The sequence below is a fragment of the Xiphias gladius genome, chromosome 6 (genome assembly GCF_016859285.1).
Source record: "Xiphias gladius isolate SHS-SW01 ecotype Sanya breed wild chromosome 6, ASM1685928v1, whole genome shotgun sequence".
In the NCBI taxonomy this organism is placed as follows: domain Eukaryota; kingdom Metazoa; phylum Chordata; class Actinopteri; order Istiophoriformes; family Xiphiidae; genus Xiphias; species Xiphias gladius.
The window spans coordinates 21,139,815-21,147,702 of record NC_053405.1 but is presented as its reverse complement, the minus strand read 5'-3'; the positions used below and the strand labels follow the sequence as shown (position 1 = coordinate 21,147,702).

The 7,888-nt window shown below is 40.4% G+C and overlaps 1 long non-coding RNA gene across 1 annotated transcript in view; it reads right to left on the bottom strand.

The window, feature by feature from the left end:
* Positions 1-1,895: 1,895 nt before the first annotated feature.
* LOC120790515 overlaps positions 1,896-7,888 on the bottom strand; it is a 32,725-nt gene continuing 26,732 nt past the window's right edge. Inside the window, exon 3 of the long non-coding RNA XR_005707556.1 lies at positions 1,896-2,312. This is a non-coding gene — a long non-coding RNA (uncharacterized LOC120790515). The remainder of the gene's footprint in view (positions 2,313-7,888) is intronic.

Here is a 7,888-nt window from a genome sequence, read left to right as displayed (position 1 = left end):
CCAAACATTTTCATGCCAACATAGTAGCTACTTTGCAACTGTTGTGCCTGGACAGGTAGAAAAAAAACAACCACAGAACCGCATACACTACATAAACACCACAATACATAAAAGTCCATCAGTGTAAGATGAATAAAAACAATATGTTAAATCCAATAAATACAAGGCAATCATTGGCAGTGACACATTTGTGTTGACTTTAGCCAAAGCTTGAGACTGGTTTTGAACATCGCAAAGCTCCCTGAGTTTCTAATGTTGTAGGTATTAAATTCCACTCCCCCTACTTTAACCAAGAAAGCATATTGACCAAAGGCTGTCTTTCTGAACCCAGTCACCCCCAGTAGGTGCCCAGTCCCACTGCCACTTCCAGGGTAGGCCATGCATCCTCTAAGATGAGGGGGTGCGTGATTATTAATAATTTTAAACATCAGGCATGCGTCAAAGTAATATAAGAAGTTATCAAAATTGAGGATATTATATTTTTTCAGGATGTCATCAAGATGATGATCCCTCTGCTCTTTATTTAGTGTTTTTAGGATTTGTTTACAGAGTGAGTACACAGACTTGAGTGTAATCACAGCTGCCTGTGACCAAGTTATATTTTTATTGTATGTAACCTGCACAACCACAACAAAAGATGGAAAGCAGAAAAATAATGTAAAAACAACTGCAACATAACTTTTCTTTTTTAAGTACTGACTTGATTTTTTTATTTTGACTATTATGTTAAACAGTGTGAAACTTAGAAATTTGCTACAGAAAGACCGTTGTTTTGTTTATTTATTTATTTTATTTAAGTTAGTGTTAGGGGATAGGGGTAGGGTTAGTCAAGTTTAGTCAATTTCATTTAGCCAACATTCCCACCATGAACAAGCAATTTAGATAGGCAGAAACCTCGAGCAGAACCAGACTCTGGGTGGGCGTCCGTCTGCCTCGACCAGTTGGGTTGAGAGAGAAAGAGAGAGAAAGAGAAAGGAGGGGGGGGGGGGTTGAAGGTAGGGGGAAAAGCAGGAGGAAAGAGAACCTAGGGGTATGGTTGGGTGTAAGGGGTGATATTACGTTGAGAGGTCAGAGCAAGGTTAGGTCCCCCCAGTTCTTCTAAAGAGAAGGAAGAATTGTTTCCTTATAAACTTCTTTGGTTTTTTTTTAACCTCCTTCATCGGATTTTGCAGATGCATTCATCTCCCCACCAGTCCATCCCTATATTTTGCTGTCTCTTCTTCCTTGTCATCCAGAGCCTGCTTGGCAATCTTGAGAGACTCCAGGAGGCAGAACTTTTCCTCATGCCACTGGAGCCTTTCCTTGTCCAGGTCTTCCTGCACCTGGATCACCGCATCCTTTAAGATGGAGGCTGCCTGCATTTGTTCAGCCAGGAGACAGGAAATGTCCTCCTCCCACTGGCATTGTGACTTGGGCCAGCGCAACTTTGACTTTAGATGTTTCCTAAACCTGTCTGGCTTGGCATCTGTTGGCCTCCTTCTTCTCTGTTTCAGCTTTCAGAGCTTCCTCTAGTTTTCGTATTTTTAGGGAAGCATCCCAATCTATCTTCCCCTGTGTGGACAGCTCAATAACAAGGAAAGTTTTGTCCTCATTTGCCTCAGTTATTTGATGTTTCAACTTCTCTAGGTCATTGGTCAAGGCAGTTTTTTCTTTTACCAGCGCGATTATCTTTTCCTCCTTCTCCCCCATAAGCCAATGTAGCTCTTCCTCAGGTATTTGAAGGACGCTCTGTTTGGTCATGTCCATGTTGACCTCAGAGCCGACACTGGTATTTCCGACAGGAAACTGTTGTTATTGCAGGCCGGACTTTTGCAGATATACAAGCTTGGACATTTTTTGATCAAGCTGTATGGAGCAAATACCTTTGGCACTGCCATGGTTTTAGATACCAATCTAGTCTTCGCAGACTGTGTGTTGGTTTCCACTGCAGGCAGTGCTTCCATTTTCAAAGCAGACTTGCCTTCAATTGTCATTGCAGACTGTGCGTCATTTGTCTCTGCAATCTGTGTTTCAGTCGACACAGCACTTGACACAGCTGCCTCTGCTTCCATCTTCAGCCCAGACTGTGCTTCGTTTTTTACTGCAGACTGTTGTTCCATGGTCATAGCAGCCTGTGCTTTGTCTGTCTCTGCAGACTGTGTTTCAGTTGACCCCACAGTTGACACAGCTGCTTCTGCCTCCAGAGTCAACGAAGATGGAAGCTGAGGCAGCTGTGTCAAGTGCTGTGGGAGAAGATTTGTGCTCTCTCTTGTTCACTGTGGGAATTCATCTGGTACCTGAGTAGTTCTGCTGTGTTCAGTGGTGACCAGGATCTATATGCAAAGGCACAGGCAACAATGATGTCCCATAGCCAAGGAAATGATCAAGGCAATGGATTCTATTTTATTATAATTTATTTTCAAATTAATTTTTTTCTTTGTCTAACCATAACCTGTGCTAAAAAAAAAAATAAACTACCCAGCATGTAGGTATGGTTGTAGTTAACCACAGAAAATCTTGGTTGACTGAAATCGTACCGACTGTTCAACCAATCAACTGGTCACAGGGGAAAAAAATCTGTACGTTATCTCTAGATTAACTAAATCAGCCACAGTGCACTGAGTGCACAATACCTGGTAGCTTTATTAGCCTAAATTAATTGTAAATAAACATAAAAAGCTAGTATTTGCAGCATATTAAATAATTTTACTAATAATTTTACACTGAAATGATAACAACAATATAAGAGTCGACTAGAATGGACCTGCCGATATTGACATGATTTCCAAACTATATCAACTGGTGATCCTAGCACAAGAACTTGAGGAATATACACTCAAAGCCTCAAGCTTTAAACACAAAAATTGACAGAGCATCCCTAATGCAGACAAGTTACCCTCCCATTTTTAAATGAAATTGCATGTTCGTTGTTGATCTGTGATATACAAACTGCTGTTTGCAAAGTTTACACTAGACTTTTTGTCTCCATTTTAACAAAATGCAGCCTCACTGACAACTTCTTTGACATGGTGTCAATTTGTTTGGAGCCAACTGAGTTAATGTTCAGTAGACATTCATTAACATTCCTCAAACATTACATAAGTTAGCCCCAGTAGTCTCCGTTAGGTTGGGCAAGTTCAAAATTGTGAAAACGGGGGTGTTTTCAAAACACCCACCTGTTTTCACAGGTAGTCTGTCCCTCCAACCGCTGAAAATAATGGATTAAGCCTGCAAGGCTATTGATGTAGTGCTTTTCTTCTTATGAAAGCAACACAGGCAATTGTCTGACCAATGAGAATTTGGTCGAACGAGAGCATATCGTCCAACCAATCAACCAGTCGATCAGGGGACTTCAGAGATAATAGATTCATTATAACATTCACAAATCGCAAATAGTTACAGTGAAAATGATGGCAAACATGGTTTTAAATTTTTCAGATCACCTGCACCTAAATTTGCAATTGTGGTCTGCTGGAAGTGTCCTGAGTACCCCTTTAATATACAGTAAAGGTCTTGCATATTCAGTCTCTGGAGAGGAATGATTTTATGACTACACTGTTAAGACGGCAGTGACGTGAAAACTCTCACTCTCAACACTAGTGCAGTGCCGATTCAAAATGTGCCTGTTGGTAGGGGCTGACTGCCTGGCATGTATTAATTTAGTTTGCATTTTCCTTGAGAGCAGGTCTCATTTGTTACTGGAGTTAGCTGCTCCGCTCCAATAATGTCTGGCCGACTGTATAGAAAGTTCCATCGCAGTTGAGTTGCGCCTTTCTTAAAACCCTGAAATGTGCGCGCTGTAAATTGTGTGAATGCTGCACTGCCCTCATAGTATAGTTACGCCTTTTTCTTCACATCAAGTAACATGTAGAAGAGCAATATTTGAATCTCTCTCGAGGGCCACTTGTCCAAAAAAAATGAGGCAGAAATGACTTCTAGGCTCATGTGCCAATACTTGTAGGCGTTCTTTTATTAAATTAATGGCTTTGTCAATTCCTTCCAAGCCTCGTGTTGAGCAATATTACTGAGCAACTCAACAGAGGAGGAGAATAAGGACAAATAGTGCGAGGTTAATGTTAGAAGCATCTATATGTGTGTATGAGTGTCTGACAAATAGAGGGGTTATGTGTGTGTTGTATGTGGGGGTCACCACTGGTGGCAATCCAGACTCACTGACCCAGAAACGACTGACACAAGCACTAAAACGCAATCAACCAATTGCACTCAGGAATTTGCCTTCACTGAGAAGGACAACCTGCATGAAGGGGTTAAATTACCTAATGGTAAAAGTGAGAAGGCAGGATGGCGGTATAGAGTGAAGGATAGAAAGAAGGGAGGGGAGGCAGACAAAGAGTGGAGTGATGCTGGTGTTTGAGCACCGCGAGGGCTGTGAAGCACTGTTAAAAAAAGAAGAGTCAGCAGACCAGAGAAGCTGTAAATGTGGGAGTAATGAAGCCATGCAGGTGGGGGCAGGTGATCTATAATGAATGAAGCTGAGAGGGGAGGAGGCAAGGGGCTGTTAGCTGGGCTTTGCTTGGTCTATAATAAATAGACGACCAATCAGAGGATCTCTGACTGAGCTGATGGAGAGGCAGGGACCAGAGAAGGTTTAGGCTGATGTTTAATGATGTTCTCATGCAGGGTAAGAGAGTACTACAAAGCAGGGGTGTGCTGAAAGGGTTTAAAATAGTAGATAATGGTGAAATCAAGCACTAATATCTATTATTCTACCAAAAGTAGCCTATACTAATGATACCAGTATGTGCTTTTGGAGGGACAAATGTACAGGGGTGAACATAATAATGCAATCCAGCACTGTGTTGTTTAGCCTCAGAAACGAATGCAGAGTGAAATCACTCCTCTGACACAGGCCATTATGAGGCCTGCTAATTTTTTTTGATGTGTGTTGTTCCATTTCTGCTTTAGTCTCTTAATTTCTGCTATTTCTTGCTATTGCCAGCTACCGAAAAAACATAGTAAACACAAGTCAAAGGTCTCAGGCCTGCTCAGTTCACATGGTGTACTATACATTTCTCAAAGTTGGGAACACATATCTACATTTATGAGGGGGGCATATGACCTGAAACTACCATGTCCATGGCAGGTATCAGATAAAAACACCAATTGTTGTTGTAAGGTATATCCATTTTCTTCATCTAGCCTACTTTGTGTCGTAGCTGTAGCTAGCTATGATGTTTTCTTTATAAAATCATTCAAGAGTACTGATGCTTAACTTATCAGTGGGATTATGCAGGTTATTAAGTTATTAATTGTATCTCCATTCTTCAATCTCTAAACTACCCGGAAGCTTGTATGGAAGCTGATTTATGAACATTTCACCCAACTATACATGTATAACAGTGGTTTACAGTTAGGACAAGCAAGATAAGCAGTGTTTGACCAGTTAAAGCTACAAATAGACATCAATTAGAATGATACCGAAGTGGAATTGACTTCTCTCCTTACATCTTAAAACAGAATTCTTTCCCATAAAATATCTGATATTAGCTGATTGCATCCATCTTGTAATTTACAGCCCACTTGTTGCGGCAGCAGGAAGCTAGGTTGACTATCAGCCATTGCATCTATCATTTCTGTCATTGTCGTGTCATTGCGTTCATAGTGGCACTGTCATTGTATGTCATTGCCGTGTCCCTTGGACAAAGGCTGGGGCTAGTCAAGCGTTGGGGAGAGCAGCATTTTTTGGACATTTGCACATGCGCATTGAGGATAATCATAGGATCTTTGATGGGTGACTAGCTACAGCAGAGACATAATAAGAGCTCCTCTCTTATAATGACGTTGAGCTTTGATATACAAACTGCTGTTTACAAAGTTTACACTAGACTTTTTGTCATCCATTTTAACAAAATGCAGCCTCACTGACAATTTCTTTGACATGGTGATTTGTTTGGAGCCAACGGTTTAAAGCATATTGAATAAAAGAAAGTCCGTAACGCCAAAGATGGCGGCTTTATGACACATATTCTGCCACTTTCCCCCGAAAGCCAATTGTCTGCCTTATAACAGCTGAATGGGAAATATATCAAGCCAATCATGTTGTCGTTCTGATGTAAGCAAAACCTTGCACATGCATAGTAGAAGTATAACCTGTGGAAAAAAAGCAGTTTAAACATTATTTTGGGGCAAAGTCAACAACAATTTTAAGCAGTTTCTATCAGATTTGACCAGTGATTCTATAAATGCAGTTTTTATGTCCCGGTGAAAGAGAAGTTATGGCTTTCTCCCCGTTCATTTAGATAAGGGCCTGACCTTGTTGACCCGTAATAACTGCCCAGGGGCATTGCCAAGATGGCTGCCGAGTGATCAGACTTGCCTATAAGACTATAGCCAAAGTTTGCTTATCAAGCTGTCCTTGACTCAGCCCAGTTATGATATCAAACGCATTATACAAATGCGCAGCTGTGTGTGGAAGCTGTGCTTGTGCATTAGAAAATTACTTTAACAGTCTTTTCTTTCTAGTGCAGCAAGATGCAGGAGAAAGACTTTCAGCAGAGGAAAGACAGGCAGCACAAAATCATGAGACAGGACAGGCCCTGAATTTAAGAGAGATTTGCTACTACTTTTGTCATCAGAAGGTACAGCATGTTTTAGTCTGGTCCATTGTCTTGTTGGTGTATTAAACAGCTGAATTGCACACTGAGATAGTGGTGGTTTTGCTGGGTGAGGGAGGGAGTAATATAAAACATACATTTATATTATTTGGAATAATAATCAGTTACACAATTATGAAGTTAATGTCATGTAAAATTGGACTGATCTTGTTTATATCTAATTCATTGTACCTCATATTGATGTTTGATGATTTTTAAACAAACTTGTATTCCTTCAAACGTGTGTGGATGCAGTTTGGTTGAATCACAGAAAAACTCTTGGATCCTTAAAAAAGTTATAGAAGTACATATGAAATCAAAAATCCAGTGCATTTTGACCAGTCACCATGTTAATTAATTGTAATAGTCTGAGAGAAATGACTACTGGAGAACTGATCTAATGTGTGCCACTATGAGTGCTAATAACAGTCAATGTTTGTAAGACATTGGAATCTCTCTCATTTCCGTCCAGGTGTGACACTCCTTAACATTATATGTTACATTGTGAAATTAGTCACATATTTTCTAAAATACAACTGTAAGGTGATCAGCAACATATACCAACCAACCCAACACGACACATTCCCACTGCTGGCATAGACAAAGTTAAAAGACGAAAGTTCACATTGGCCTTGAGATGCGGTTGAAAGCTCCAAATGAAAATGAGTTAAGATTGTCTTTTCAAACTATTGTTTTACAAGAGCAAGAATGAACACACTCAATAGTAAAGTATCTTAGTAAAATCACACCCTGTGCATAAATAACTGCAATATATTCAGTTGTTTTTCCCTGGAAATAGACTCTGTGTCAATGGGCAAGAAACTCAAGGATTAGACAACAATGCGCAAACTTTCTTCTTATTTTGCTTTACTGTGGGTTGAGTTGATATATCCTCTGCCCTCATCAAAGTTGATCATGTAAAATATTTCTAGATTTCAAAAATGATGCATCACTGCTCATTGCTGCAGACTCAGTTTCACACCTCTCAGCACTGACACTGGAGACCGTTTCCTCTCCTGAGAACAAATTATCATCGGTCTCTTCATTGCTCTGTGCCTCTGAAGCCTACGCTATCATCTTACTGTTTAAAAAGGTGCCTAATCACTCAAACTGCCACCCAAGTACGACTAGGTCAGAACCTAGTATATGGCTGGACCGTGTATGTTCATTTTATAAAATTGAAGACATAGTTGAAAACTGTTGTGGAACCACTTTAAACAAGTACTTTCACCAGAGAGTAGCTAAAACCTGCTCGAAAAATGTCGTTTGATGACATAGTACACTAATTTGCACTG